At 44.2% G+C, this 16,377-nt stretch overlaps 1 protein-coding gene and 1 long non-coding RNA gene across 5 annotated transcripts in view; one reads left to right on the top strand and one right to left on the bottom strand.

Moving 5' to 3' along the window:
• The window catches only part of trappc9 (trafficking protein particle complex subunit 9), a 1,144,460-nt gene that overhangs the window by 137,847 nt on the left and 990,236 nt on the right, over window positions 1-16,377 (bottom strand). The gene's annotated exons all lie outside the window — the stretch shown is intronic.
• Window positions 7,024-15,854, top strand: LOC137369564 (uncharacterized). The gene is made up of 3 exons (XR_010974969.1): window positions 7,024-7,149; window positions 13,406-13,599; window positions 15,697-15,854. It is a non-coding gene; the product is annotated as an uncharacterized lncRNA (long non-coding RNA).

The following is a 16,377-nucleotide window of genomic DNA, read 5'->3' as shown; positions in this document are numbered from 1 at the left end:
TTCAACTAAAATTAAAATATATTACAAACAAAAAAAATATCAGGGAGTGATTTCAAAGGAGGAATCTGATTTCATGGTTCAGGCGATGGTTTTAAGCATGCAAGTTTCATTTCTGTGGTTTCTGAAGTCATTTGAACATTTTGATTAAACTACTTCCCTGTTATTTCTCCCAATTATTCTGGCTACAAGCAATAGTTAGATGTTTATGCCCCAGAGCATTTAAGTGCCAATACATATTGATATTTTTGATTGGGTTGTTTCAAAGCCAACTCAGCAAAAGACCATCAGATGTAATATTTGTTTTGGCATGCAAAACTTTGCAGAAATGTTAAAAATCAAAAGCATATGTCTTAAAGATTTCCAACAGAATTATAGATATTGATTTTTTTTTTTAAATATCAAGATTCAAAATGTTTTCATAAATAATTGAGTCAAATGCTTGCAAATAGGCATTATTTACATTTGAAAGGCCAGAATTTTATGCCACCCCAGCGAGCCGGATGGTGGCGGGGTGATTGGTGGGGTGGGTGGCATAAAATTGATTGGAAGGCCCCATAAGGCCTTCCCAACCCACTCCCACCTCTGCCCCATTTTATGTGGCCCGGGCCCGGGGGGAGGGGGCGGGAGCGAGAAATGGGTTGTCTGCCCTAGGCCAATCAAGGCCCTTAAGTGGCCACTTAACGGCCACTTATGGGCCTTTGCCCACCTCCACGGGGATGTGAAAGGCCACCCAGTGAAAGCTGGCGGCCTCTCAGCACCCCGGGGGTGGGCCCTGACAAACAGGCACAGGGTGCCCAATTGAGGGCCGCCCCCCCCCACCTTCCCCAACCTCCCCCAGGACCCGAGACACCTCACCTTCCCCCCACCTGATCACCCTTGCCTCGCCAGGGAGCGACCGATCACCCCAGCGAGGCAACTCTAATTTACCTGTAGCCCTGGTTGCTTATCCTTGGCTGGGCTGCAGTCCCAGCAGTGGCCACCGCTCCCAGTGGGGCTACTGGGACTAAGAGCTGCCAGCCCGATGATTGGCAGGCAGCTCAATGAGGCGGGACTTCCTCCCGCAAGCGGGTGGAAGTTCCGCCTCAGATCAATCAAAGCCTGGGGATCCGTAAAATGCAGGACAGATCTCCGGGCCGGGAAGCGGGTTCGCCACCGATTTTTACGCCGGTGGACAGCACCCATCTGCCCGACGTAAAATCCAGCCCAAAGTGTCTGCATGATATCCAGTGAAATCAGGAGTCCTCATAAGGAATTGTAAGGTTACTACATAAACAGCTCCTCAAGTGTTACAGCATTTGAATTTCTGCAGTGCTGTTTACAGAATTTAAAACTGTGAAAAGTCAATGTCACCAGGAAAAGAGAAAGATGGCAGCAAAAATGATTAAATACAATATGTACACCAGTTGGGCAAACATTGGAATCCAACTTATGGAACATTCAGTTCATCACTGACCTAATAATTCATGCAAGCATCAAAAAACCAAAGCAGATGCCCAAAAAAGAATCTAGTCTATCTCCTATTAAGACCCATCTATCACTCAGTTGATCCTTTTTCCCACCCAAATCCTGGCCAACTACCTTTTAAGACACTGCATTTTCAAGCTTTTATTGCAAGGGGAGAGCCAACTGTGCAACAGCCCCAACAAACAAATTTCTCTGCAGCACCTGTGGAAGAGCCTGTCACTCCAGAATTGGCCTTTATAGCCACTCCAGGCGCTGCTTCACAAACCACTGACCACCTCCAGGCGCGTATCCATTGTCTCTCGAGATAAGGAGGCCCAAAAGAAAAAAGAATTGCTCCTTTTGCTTTTGCACTGTCCTCACTTTCAGAACTCTTTAGTATTCCCCTCCTAAAATTCAAAACTTTACCTGTTCATTCTCCAACAACTCTCTAGCTTCCTTTTTCCCCCTCTCAGGTCTGTGAAAGAATCATTGCCTCCTAATTCAGTTTCCTTCTCTCCTGAGACACACTGCTTGAATTTTTCCAACTATATTGAGGCAAAATTCACAAAGGATATATCTCTGTGACTGCAACCCTGATAAATTGGCCCTCATTGTCATCTTCAACCACTCTGTGGTGTTTAACACGGCCAATCACATCCTTCCCCTCATCGCCTCTCCTCTGTTGTCCAGCTGTTTGGGACTCCCCTTGCATAGTTTTGCTTCTACTTGTCCCAATTTAGCTAATGCTTCACCAACAATGGCTTTTCATCATACCACTTTACAGCATCTCCAGGGTTCCCCAGGGATCTCTTGGGGACAGCTTCTATATGTCTGTTGATAACACTCTGCTCTACCACTCCATCACCTTTCTCAATTCCACAGCCATTTCACACCCTCTTTATCAACTCACAGCCTGAGCCAGGCCCTGTGCAACCTTGAGACTCTGTTCAACCTAGAATTAAGTCTTAATTCTCACATCCTATCCACCGCCAAGATGCCTTACTTACACCATCGTAACATCACATGCCTTGGCCCCTCATCTCGCCCCCACTGCTGCCAAACCCTAATCCATATTTATGTCAGCTCTGGACATGATTGTTACAAAGTCCTCCTTTAAGGCTAAACATACTCCCTGCTCCATTAACTCCAACTTGTTCAAAATGCAACCACCTGTATCCAATCCTACATTCAGTCCTGCTCACTTATCATCTAACTCCTTCTCTTGCGCCTTGTTCCCCAAGCATATAGAAATTAAAATCCTCATTTTCAAATCCCTCCAAGGTCTCACCCCATCAAACCTTTGCAATCTCAGCCAGCCTTAGACCACCCTCATGCATTCATCTGGCCTTTTCTGCATCAATGTTCGCTTCATTACACCACTGGATGCAGAGCATTCAGCCAGCTCCAAGCTGCTTTCTGAAAGCCCCTCCCTAAGCTCTTTTCCCTCTCCACCTTGAAAGATAGAAATAAAGTAGTTAAAAAGGAAGGGGAAAAAAAGAGGAATGAAAGAAAAGAAAGGCAGATGGAAGGTAAAAAGGAGGGAGGGATGGAGGACAGAAGGAAAGAGGAAGGAGAAAAGCATGGCCCATTCTTGTTAGAGGACCATTAAAAATCAGACCTCTAGTGTAGGTTCCTCCCTCTCTCCCTCCTTTTTCATTCCTCTTCTTCCCATCCTCCTTTCTTTGCTTTCATTCCTCCTTGTTTTTCCTTCCTTTTTAACTACTTTATTTCTGTCTTTCAAGTTGGAGAGGTTAAAGAGCTTAGGGAAGGGCTTCATGAAATTTTGCTCCAGTGACACTGGGGATTGGAGTGGGGGGGGGGGGGGCTGGTGGTCACCAGCATTTAAGCTATGCCCCCACTCCCAGAACGGACAGGAGAGAGTTAGGGGAGTAAATTCTGAACAATCTGAAATCCAATCCCAATTTGCCATGATTGCACCTACTTCTGCTTTCAGCAGGGCAGATTGAGAGGCAGATAACCTGCACTCGAGAGATGGGTCAGTAATTAAAATATGCTAATGAGACTTCATGCCTCAGATTTTAACAGACTTTTACATTTAATGGCTCCAGGCTGGGTTTCCCAGGGCTCAAGAAACTGGGAAGAAGGGAGGTGAGAAAGTTTGGATCCAGCAGATAAGTTCTTTTCCAGCATTGTTTCTGGGCACGAAGCAGCGGCAGTGCTCCCCCACCCTCAATCACCCCACCCCAGAATTCCAAGTCAGCTTGCCACAGCAGAAACACCCCCCTCGCCCCACCACCATGATCCAAAACACCCCAGATTTCACTCTCCATTTCCACAACTACTCTGTTCTCTGGCAGGCCTTTCTGCTCGACAGCCAGCCAGCCTCTTAACCTGACTGGCCGGAAGCTAGGAAATGGGAAAAAAAAGCCAATTAAGGGCCTGCTGTTAAATCTGTATTCCATAGCCCCTACATCTCCTCATCTGCCTCCCCATAAATGTCAGAGCCAAGGGGCTGGATTTTTAATTATGGGTCGGGAACCGGGAATGGGGTTAGTTCCTGGTCTAGATCTCACACGGTGCGCGTTAAGCATGGCCACTGGGATTTTAAAATCCTCAGCCAATTGAAGGCCAGGGATGGGGCTTGCCATCCAATTAAGGATGGTGGGCAGGCTCCTGACACTGGACAGCCAATAGGAGGCACTCCAGCAGGCCCATCGGCCAGGGTGGAAGTTGCTGATCTGAAGATGGAGAGAAAGAGGCAGAAGGCGAGGCAAGTTTTTTTTGATGCTTTAGAAAGCCACAGCTGCCTGTCCATGATCCTGAAGAGGCAGCCCATCAGCGGCTGCAGCTGTGGCCCACCCACCCAAGCCCACCATGGTCCAGGCCGACATGGGCTGCCCTCATTGCCCCATAATTACCAATAATTGGCCTCAATTAGTTGTCGATCTGACTCCAAGTTGCCCTCATTCAAAATGGCTCGGGGTCGGGATTCAGGAGGTGAACCGGCACGGAGGCCGGGCGACAAATTGCCCACCTCCGATTTGGACCCTGAATGGATTTAAAATCCAGCCCAAGGTATCTAAGGATGCTGAACTGCGAGTATCACATGCCACTCTTAACACCAGTGTTTGGATGGGGTGGTGGGGCAATCATATAAGGATCAGCAGAGGAGGAGGTCATTTGGCCCATCGTGGATGTGTTGGCTCCATGAAAGTGCTATCCAATTCGTCCCACCACCCCACTCCTTCCCCACAACCCTGTAAATTTGTCCTTTATAAGTATATCTCCAATTCTCTTCTTAATATTATGATTAAATCTTCTTCCACCAACCTTTCAGGCAGTGCATTCCAGGTCATAGTAACTCACTGTGCAAAAAAAAAAATTCCTCATATCCCCTCTGTTTTTTTGCCAGTTATCTTAAATCTTGTCTTCTGGTTACCGACCCACCAGACAGTGGAAACAAAGCACTTCATTATTTTTAACACCTCTATTAAATTTCCTGTAAACTCTTTCAGATCGAATCCCACCTTCTCTAGTCTCTCCATATAATTGATGTATAAATTACTTATTTCTAAACAGCCCTGACAGACAGTTACATAATATAAAACAAGGGAGGGTTGAGAGGCACTTCACGATAAAGGCCTATTAAATAAAAATATTTTCCTTTAAGGTTAAGTAGTTGATCAAAGCTTCACATTAATTGAGTAGTTTTATTGAACTGTCAATAATTATCCCGACCTTTACTTTGAGTACCTTTCAAGAGATTCCTACACCAATATGCATTACCTTACATTTATCCACACTGAAGTCCATCTACCATTCCTCAGCTTGTCAGTTTGACAGTAATAAAAGAGAAAGCTCATCTCTTCAGGACACAGTGTACAAGATCATGCTACTTGAGATAGCACAGCCTTTTATTTTGAAGTGTCTATTCATACAATGAAATACTGTACAATTCTGAAATTCACTGGCATATATTATATTCGTTATGAAATCTTTCTCGATTGCAGCAGTATTTCAGGTTTCATTTGGTTATTCCACAAGTAGGGAGAATACAAAACCAATTATGCCTTGCAAAGATTGAAGTCTAGCAGCAACTCGATAATATTACAAATACTGTGTTCCAATATTGGAATATATGCTTTGTGTTTGTAAATTACCCTATGAATTAAATTTTTGCTTTCTGTCAGCAGAAACATTCCTTTAGTCTTTGCTTTTCTAAGTCGTAATTAAATATGCCAAGAACTTGTTTGTAATTAATCACTTAGAAAGGGAATGCTTTTAAGACTTGATGACTGTGGTGCTGTCTTTAGGAAGCTCTAATTTTTCAAGTTCAACCAAGATCAGCAATTTATAAAAGGAACAAGGGGCAAAAGAATTACTGAAGCCGAATGCCAAATGTTAAATATCTAGGCTGGGATTTCTTTGTGGGGTTTGGGGTTGGTGCATGGAAGTGAAGAGATTGTCTCCCAATCACCTGCCATAGCTTTATCGTAAGAGCATCACAAACTGATTGGGAAAACCTCTTTGACAATGCCTGGATATCCGATTGGGGTAACTAAATAGCTTTTCAAACAAATTAACTCACCTTCCGTATTGCATACCTGAAGTCTATTTCTGGTAAAGTGTTAGTACTTGATAAGTATATACAACTTGTGAAAGAATAAGAAAGACTTGCATTTATATCCTGCCTTTTGTGACCACCAGATGTCTCAAAGCTCTTTACAGCCAATTAAGTACTTTTTGAAGTGTAGTCACTGTTGTAATGTAGGAAATGTGGCAGCCAATTTGCGCAGACCAAACTCCTACAAGCAGCAATGCGATAATGACAATAACTCAGGATTAAAAACATCTTAAGAAAACAGGCAGCAAAAGTTTCTTACTTTTCTAGATGCCAAGAAGGCATTTTGGCAGAGTCATGTGTAATGAAAGATAATTTTCGATAGTCTATAAGGGTAATAACATTTGACAATGCAACATGATATTTATGAGGTTAGAGCCCCTATGATTGTTTACGTTCAGTAATCTGTTCAATAACTTAAGAGTCATAAAATGTCTGACAAGGTTATAACTTAATGACATAAGTGGCCTCTTTCTGTGCTTAAACTTTCTATGATTCTATCTATGATAAAAGTCACAAGCTGAAACTTGTTGACTTAAATGAATTATATGGTCACATTTGTGACTTCTACATGAGCAATGAAGCAGGTATATTTAAAAAGGAAAAAGCTCTTGAAACCTTGTCACTTTAGGAGATAAGAGAACCATTGGTAGGGATAGCTAAGACAGATATGTAGAGTGGAAAAGTACATATTAGGGGAAATAGAACTGTAAGCTCAGAATGATAGTGACACATAGCTGTAGGCATTAAAAGGGTTGAGACCTGATCAATAAAAGAGTTGCGATTTGATTAGTTAGCACAGTTTTAACAAGCCTTTTGTCTTGTGATAAGCAGAGTACATTGTGAGCTGAACAAAATAGGACAATTGGAACAATGTGTGTCCTGGCACATAGGCACTGTTGCAATAGTGTAGAAATATGTGAAGCAATCGTCGAGCAGTCTCTCTCAAGCAGACTAAACGAGCTGCATCCTCTGTATGCATACTTGTACTGAATAAACCTTTGCTTGTTTTTACCCTCAGCTGTCTCTGTGCTGAGTGTCTTTTGATATTTCACAATAATTGGCACAGTCGGCAAGATCTCCACGAGTGGCTAGGGAACTGGATGATCAGACGCACCAAGTGGGTGAGTATCTTTTATTTAGCGCCCACAGGTAGGGTGCAAGTCTGGCGGTCGGACGAACGGACCACTGAGATTGAACTTGGGCATGGCAGGGTAAAACAAGACAAAGAGGTAGCGCATGGAGCCAGGAGCCACCAGAGTAGATCAGAACCATTGTGCGACAGGCAGGTCAGGATCACCGAAGGGCAGAGGCCAGCGGCAAAGAACTGCCGCAAGAATAAGAGTGAGAAATTAAAGGCAATGATTAGCAGAAACATAGGGACATGTCGGGAGATGACACATTTAATTGGGGACCTGAAGGGTCAATAACGAAATTCTCGGTTGACAAAAATAAGAAATTGATGGATAGGATGAAAAAAAAGGGTTGGAACCCCGAGGATCCACCAGAGAAGCAAAAGATCTGGTGGGATGCCCAGCAAAGGGACAAGGAAGACAAGGGGATTATGATTATAATCAGTAGCTATAAAGGGTATAAAGGAAGAAATAATGGCAGCTCGTCAGAAAGGTACAGCAATAATTATGGGGAATTTTAACCAACATATAAGACTGGAAAAATCAGATGGGCAGAGGTAGCCTAGATGAGGAGCACATAGAATGTTTTTGGAATAAATTCTTGGAACAATATGTTCTGGAGCTAACCAGAGAGCGGGCTATTCGATGCAGTGACAGACATTTAAGTAGAGATTTCAGAATACACAGAATAGATACATTTCAACGAGAAAGAAAAATTCCAACGGTGGGAACCGCCATCTGTGGTTAACTAAAACAGTTAAAGATAGTATCAAACTTAAAGAAAAAGCCTATAATTGTGCATAGATGGGAGGCAGGTCAGCAGATTGGACGGAATATAAAAAACAGCAAAGAATGACAAAGTTTGATAAGGAAGTTAGCAAGAGTTTCTATAGATATTTAAAAAAGAGAAGAGTTAACAAAGTGAGCGTTGGTCCCATAGAAAGTGAGTCTGGGGAATTAATAATGGATAATAAGGAGATGGCAGATGAATTCAACAGGCATCTTGCATCGGTCTTCACTACTGGGGATACATGTAACATCCCAGTATTAGCTGTAAGCCAGGAAATGGAAGGGAGGGAGGAACTCAAGAAAATTACAATCACCAGGGATGTGGTACTGAACAAATTGTTGGAGCTGTGGGCTGACAAATCCGCCGAATCCTGATGGACTGCATCCTAGGGTGTTAAAAGAAGTGGCTAGTGAGATAGTTTTAATTTTCCAAAATTTCCGAGATTCGGGAAGGTTCCGTTAGATTGGAAAATAGCAAATGTAACTCCTTTATTCAAAAAGGGAGGGAGACAGAAAACAGGAAACTACAGGCCAGTTAGCTTAACATCTGTCTTAGGGAAAATGTTAGAATTTATTATTAAAGATGTTATAGCAGGGCAATTAGAAAAATTCAAGGTAATCAGGCAGAGTCAACATGGTTATGTGGAAGGGAAATCATGTTTAACCAATTTATTTGAGTTCTTTGAGGGAGTTACTTGTGCTGTGGATAAAGGGGGACCGGTGGATGCATTGTACTTAGATTTCCAAAAGGCATTTGATAAGGTGCCACATCAAAGGTTATTGCGGAAAATAAAAGCTTATGGTGCAGAGGGTGACATATTGCCATTAATAGAAGATGGGCTAGCTAACTGGAAACAGAGAGTAGGCATAAATGGGTCTTTTTCTGGTTGTCAAGATGTAACGAGTGGTGAGCCACAGGAATCTGTGCTGAACCCTCAACTTTTAACAATTTATATAAATGACTTAGATGAAGCGACCAAAGGTATGGTTGCTAAATTTGCTGATGACACAAAGATAGGTAGGAAAGTAACTTGTGAAGAGGACATCAGAGGCTACAAAGGGATATAGATAGGTTAAGCGAGTGGGCAAAGACCTGGCAAATGGAGTATAATGTGGGAAAGTGGGATATTGTCCACTTTGACAGGAAAAATAAAAAAGCATATTATCAAAATGGTGAGAGATTGCAGAGCTCGGAGATGCAGAGATCTGGGTGTCCTTGTGCATGAATCGCAAAAGGTTAGTATGCAGGTACAGTAAGTAATTAGGAAAGCTAATAGAATGTTATCGCTTATTATGAGGGAAATTGAATACAAAAGTGGGGAGGTTATGCTTCAGTTATACAGGGCATTGGTGAGATCACATCTGGAGTACGGTGTACAGTACTGGTCTCCTTATTTAAGGAAGGATGTAAATGCATTGGAGGCAGTACAGAAAAGGTTTACTAGACTAATACCTAGAATGGGCGAGCTGTCTTACGAGGAAAGATTGGATAGGCTGGGCTTGTATCTGCTGTAATTTAGAAGAGTAAGAGGCGACTTGATTGAAACATATAAGATCCTGAAGGGTCTTGAGGGGTGGACGTGGAAAGGATGTTTCCCCTTGTGAGACAATCTAAAACTAGGGGTCACTGTTTAAAAATAAGGGGTCGCCCATTTAAGACAGAGCTTAGGAGAAATTTTTCTCTCAGAGGATCGCGAGTCTTTGGAATTCTCTTCCTCAAAAGGTGGTGGAAGCAGAGTCTTTGAATATTTTTAAGGCAGAGATAGATAGATTCTTGAGAAGCAAGGGGGTGGAAGGTTATCGGGGTTAGGTGGAAATGTAGGGTAATCAGTTCAACCTTGAACTTATTGAATGGTGGAGCAGGCTCCAGGGGCCGAGTGGCCTACTCCTGCTCCTAATTCATATATTCGTATGTACTTAGGACTGAGGAACTAAGGTCGGTGCCATACAGGCACCCGGACCAAGGTTCACGACCTCAGACAGAAACGACATTGACTGGAATAGTTTGGATGATGAAGCTGCGCGGTATGACAATGATGACGGGGTGGAATCCACTCCCTTCTGTATAACGGGCTGAGTCCCACTGCACCACTGAAGAACGGAAAGACTGTGGCAACAATGGCAATGGTCCCCACAGTACAAAAACAGAGACTGGACGGACAGGTTAATGTAAAACAGACACTTGCGAGACAGGGTGCCATTCACCCCAGCTGAAAAACAAACGATAACCAAAGAGTTTCCTACCCCGAAACAGAACTATGCCAACACTGAATTTTGGGACAAGCTAGAGGAATTGATAGATATCCACAACCTCATGAAGAGGACATTCAGGTCTTGGTTTGGTCCAAGATACCCAGGCCGCTCTGGGTAGAAATGAACAACCTAGTAACTAGTGGAAAGTGGACCGGCATAGTCGGGCTAAATGCTGGTGGCAAATATCAGAGGTTTAATCAACTGTTCAAATAAGGGCTTGGAGACGCATGATCTAATTAGTTGGCAGGAATTGCCGCGCCTTTGGCGATGATCTTTGTGTCCTCACTGTCCACTGGAGTAGTACCAGATGATTGGAGGGTGGCAAATGTTATTCCCTTGTTCAAGAAAGGGAATAGGGATGACCCTGGGAATTACAGACCAGTCAGTCTTAACAGTCGGTGGTGGGCAAATTATTGGAGAGGATTCTGAGAGACAGGATTTATGATTATTTGGAAAAGCATAGTTTGATTAGAGATAGTCAGCATGGCTTTGTGAGGGGCAGGTCATGCCTCACAAGCCTTATTGAATTCTTTGAAGATGTGACAAAACACGTTGATGAAGGAAGAGCAGTGGATGTGGTGTATATGGATTTTAGCAAGGCGTTTGATAAGGTTCCCCATGGTAGGCTCATTCAGAAAGTAAGGGGCATGGGATACAGGGAAATTTGGCTGTCTGGATACAGAATTGGCTGGCCCATAGAAGACAGAGGGTGGAAGTAGATGGAAAGTATTCAGCCTGGAGTTCGGTGACCAGTGGTGTTCCGCAGGGATCTGTTCTGGGACCTCTGCTCTTTGTGATTTTTATAAATGACTTGGATGAGGAAGTGGAAGGCTGGGGTAGTAAGTTTGCCGATGACACAAAGGTTGCTGGAGTTGTGGATAGTGCAGAGGGCTGTTGTAGGTTGCAACGGGACATTGACAGGGTGCAGAGCTGGGCTGAGAAGTGGCAGATGGAGTTCAACCTGGAAAAGTGTGAAGTGATTCATTTTGGAAGGTCGAATTTGAATGCAGAATACAGGCATAAAGACAGGATTCTTGGTAGTGTGGAGGAACAGAGGGATCTTGGGGTCCATGTCCATAGATCCCTCAAAGTTGCCACCCAAGTTGATAGGGTTGTTAAGAAGGCGTATGGTGTGTTGGCTTTCATTAACAGGGGGATTGAGTTTAAGAGCCGCGAGGTTATGCTGCAGCTCTATAAGGCCCTGGTTCGACCACACTTGGAATATTGTGTTCAGTTCTGGTCGCCTCATTAATGGAAGGATGTGGAAGCGTTAGAGAGGGTGCAGAGGAGATTTACCAGGATGCTGCTTGGACTGGAGGGCATGTCTTATGAAGAAAGGTTGAGGGAGCCAGGGCTTTTCTCATTGGAGCGAAGAAGGATGAGAGGTGACTTGATAGAGGTGTACAAGATGATGAGGGGCATAGATAGAGTGGATAGCCAGAGACTTTTTCCCAGGGCGGAAAGGGCTATCACCAGGGGGCATAATTTTAAGGTGATTGGAGGAAGGTTTAGGGGAGATGTCAGAGGTAGGTTCTTTACACAGAGAGTGGTGGGTGCGTGGAATGCACTGCCAGCGGTGGTAGTAGAAGCAGATACATTAGGCACATTTAAGCGACTCTTGGATAGGTACATGGACGATAGTAGAATGAAAGGTATGTAGGTAGTTTGATCTTAGAGTAGGTTAAAGGGTTGGCACAACATCGTGGGCCGAAGGGCCTGTACTGTGCTGCACTGTTCTATGTTCTAAGAATGGGAGTGATGCAAAACAAAGGGGAAGGGGGCTGAGTATGCCGAAAGGAAGTATACCACCTATCGTTATTTTTCAGGACTAAATTATTGTAACCGAGATGACCCTGTGTTGCTTAAAATTCTGAAGGAAGGACTGAGAGCAGAACACCAAAGGGTCCTAGAGTTAGGCATCCCAGTGGGACATGATTATAATGGCATAGTTGAGTGGGCAATGAAAAGTAAGGGAATAAACAAAAAGGTAGCGTCCGTAACTGGTTTAGCGGCAAATTGTTGTACGTGTGGGAAACCAGGACACCTGGCTAGGGAGTGTAATACAGCAAAAGGAGCCAAGGGACCCCGATGCAATAATTGCCGAAGGTTAGGACAACGGCAGAAGGAATGTTGGGTGGAGGGAAGCGGTATGGAAGGATTGGGAACCCGGCAAAGAGGAGGGGCAACAGGGGCCTTCCTGACAAAATCTGACATTATGGAAATGATCAAGCTGGCCTCTGAGAAATAGGTAGCCCCAGCCCCCAGGGACGAGGAAAGTTTGGAATCCTAGAATGTTTGTTGACGCATTGTTAGAGGGCCTGCAGTGCAGAATGTTAATAGATAACAGAGCCTCAGTATCCATCACTGACTTACTACTACATTCCAGCAGAGGCAAGACTTCTTGGCTAGTTGCGATAGATCACTTCACAAGATGACTTGAGGCTTTTGCGACTAAAGATTGCTCAGCCAATACAGAGGCATGAATATTTGCTGAGGAAATAATACCTAGGTGGAGTGTCCCCTTGCAAATAGACTCCGACCAGGGAACACATTTCATGGGAAAAGTTATCAAACAGATATGTGCCTGCATGGGTATAAAACAGAAATTTCACATGCCATCTAATCCACAGAGTTCAGGCATGGTAGAAAGGATGAACCGAACTCTCAAAATATTAGCAAAGGCCATAGGTGAGACTGGCAAGGGTTGGGCGGACTTATTGCCCAGTATCCTGATGAGACTAAGGGCAACACCCAAACGGACTATGGGACTGACATCATTTGAACTGATAACAGGATGGGCAATGCAATTGCCCAAAGGCACGTGTACCGGGGGTGAGGACATAGGCCCAGAAAAAGACAGGGTCAAGAGATTTGTAAAAGAACTGTGTCAACAATTACACGGATTAAGACAGGAAGTCAGAGTCAGACAGGTAATCGAGGATTTAGAATGGGATAGTAGAGGAGAGCAAAGCGAATTACCAGTAGTCGGGGATAAAGTGATGGTCAGGGTATTACCAGCTAAACCTGGACTAGCGCCGAGATGGCAGGGACCGTATGAGGTCCTCCTCACCGGTCATTGTTGTGCTTGCATAGATATGAGAGGTAAAGGAAGGTGGAAACATTAGATGCAACTTAAAAGGTATAAGGAACCTAATAAGGACTAACCGGTGATGACCAGGAAATCTGCATGTGCTTTCTATCACAGGATGATCACCTTGAGGATATCAACACTCACCATAACACACGGAAAATTCCGTGGACACCCAGAGGTTAAGCGCGCCAACACAGACACGGACGGTTCTCCGCAACTGATATACTCCGTGACGAAACATGTGCCGTGTAGACAAGGGTACCTGAACACAAGCGAGGGAGTGCAGTTATGTATGGGTTGCACCACAGGTACTATGACTTTCACTGGGGCTGTGGGGAGATAACGTACAACGGACGACATTGCACAGATGGCACTGGGGTCGTTGCTGGAGAGTGCAGGGCCGTTCTGTGTCATAAGAGGTCTTAACATCCAACAACCTACGGATACGCCAACAGGTTCAGACCTGACTTGTCCCAGTGTGAAAGAGATTGGGGAGTTCATTTCAAATTATCCCACGTGGGTGGTGTGCTGGGATAAGAAACACACAACCACCACGCATATTCCAACAACCATGGCCACAAGTGTCACTTCCACTAAGAAACCCCTAAATTGCCCAATGACATGGCCAGGGCTGCTGCTGAGGTGGCTAGTCTTGAGGGGCAGAGATAAAAGCGTGTTCAACATGAAATAATATTGGTGGTACTGAATATAAGCCAGACAGAACTGCCATCATGGTGCGGGGACAAGACGAGGGAGTTCTACCACAAATTGTTGGATAGAGTGGTTTCCTGGGCTGGTAAAAACACCGGCACCTGAACACTGCATAACCACTACCGCTGCTGGAAATGCGGCTTAATGAAAGACCTGGGGACCATTTATGGGGCAGGTACGGCCACATTCAATGCCTTGGACGTAGCTGAGTTAAATAACAAAATTGACCGCCTAACCTCCACACTGCAAACTTTAATAATCAAAGCCAATAAGTCGGACGAGAGACTAGGAGCAATCAGGGAAGGTTTGGCTGATACCCTACTAAAAGATATACACACCTTAGAAAGCCATGAAAACACCACGAATGAGCTCCTCCAACTATTGGAAAATACTACCATACTGGTTGAGGGAAGACAATTATGTATGGCTTACAGGTTGTGGATAGGAGAGATGTGCCACAACCTGGAACAGCTCCATAATGGAGAGTTGCCAGATTGAATAACAGGTAAAACTTTACAGGGATGGCACCTAAGAGTAGTAACTGCTCCAACTGTATGCTTAGGGGGCTTACAAGGGCCTACCTGGTTACAGGACATTGTGTCACACCACACCTCAGGTTAGTGGAGATAGTTGTAGCAATACCAAAGGTACAGGGAGAGGCAGGGTTATCCTTGTACAAAGTAGAAAATATAGAAATAACACGAAACAAGAAATTGTTAAAGTACTATTCTACCCCTACTTGGGCAACTAAACAAAATCGGGTAACGAGAGGCATTTCGCTGCAGGGATGCAGGGAAAGAGGAAACGTTTGCCCACACCCTGTAGGAGTATGGAATAAGGCTGTGTGTGGATTTAACACAACTTTGAATTGTACTATTGAAATTTCCAGTGCAGAACATGAGCCAACCCAAACGGTATATCGCGGACAAGGAGAATACTGCGTAACCACCAGCGAAATGTTGTTCTCCTGCAGCCCTATACTCTGCCCTATCAATGGCATGAGCTTCTGTTTCAGACCAGAAGCCCCGACAATCATTAGACATGCGCCAATAACATATGTGCATCCTCCGTGAAAGGAGCAAATAAATGTGACTGACAACACCAAGTACGAATTGACAAGGTACCTGTGGTAGGATTATGGAAGGAGGCCCAAAGAGCGATAAAACAGTTGTACCAGATACGTCAAGAACTACAATTGCTAGAGCATGAAATAGAGACCAAGTTGGCGGAAAGACCGTGATGGCAGAGACTTTGGGACTGGGGTAACTGGAAATCTGGGTTAGATTCATTATTGAATGTGGAGCTTGCTGTCAGCGTCGACACCGATGAACTTTAGCTAAAGCACTATCTAAGGGATTGCAGGCAGATAGGCAGGAGCTTCCGGGGAGGTATGTAGTTTAACCGTCTCGGTTCATTGGTGCCTGCGAATCCAACCTACTGACTGGTCACCGCAATCTGGGGCGAGGGGCGAGAATCACCAACAGTAGTGGCTTCCTTGCACACGGCCAAGGTCCAAAAGGGGGGATTGTAGGGGAAAAAATAGCTAAGACAGATATGTAGAGTGTAAAAGTATATGTTAGGGGAAATAGAACTGTAAGCTCAGTATGACAGTGACACATAGCTGTAGGTATTAAAAGGGTTGAGACTTGATTAGTTTAGCACAGCTTTAACAAACCTTTGGTCTTGTCTTATAGATCTGTGATAAGCAGAACACATTGTGAGCTGAAAAAAAACAGGACACTTGGAACAATGTGTGTACTGGCAGACAGGCACTGTTGCAATAGTGTATAAATATGTGAAGCGACTGACGATCGTCGAGCAGTCACTCTCAAGCGGATTGAGCGAGCTGCATCCCCTGTATACATACTTGTACTGAATAAACCTTTGCTTGTTTGTACCCTCAGCCATTTCTGTGTCGAGTGTCTTTTGATATTCCACAACACCATCCAAACCCATCCAACTGTCCCAAGCATGAGTATGCAGCCACCTACTTACTTATGGCTTGTATTGGAATGTGGTTGATAGTCTCTTGTCTATTAATGTAGTACCTAATTATGTTTGCATAGACTTTTGACTGGTAAAGTAATACATTGAACTGACATCGCATGAGTCAAGAACTGGAACTTAACAATGATTCACTAAAGTATTCAAGTATGTGTTAAAGTGTGTCACAAAATTATTTGTGGAACAGCCAAACCAAGGCCCTACTGGCATCATAGATAAGGCTAGAATTTTCAAGATCATGGATAATTTAACAGTTCATTGAAGTTTCCGTAACTTTAGTCTGTCCCAATGCAAAAGCAACAGGCCAGCTGTCAGAAGGTAAAGGATCATTTTCTTAAGGATGAAAATGCACAAAACTACTACGGGCTGAT

Source organism: Heterodontus francisci, chromosome 5 (genome assembly GCF_036365525.1).
Source record: "Heterodontus francisci isolate sHetFra1 chromosome 5, sHetFra1.hap1, whole genome shotgun sequence".
Lineage (NCBI taxonomy): Eukaryota > Metazoa > Chordata > Chondrichthyes > Heterodontiformes > Heterodontidae > Heterodontus > Heterodontus francisci.
This window is presented reverse-complemented; position numbering and strand designations above follow the sequence as displayed.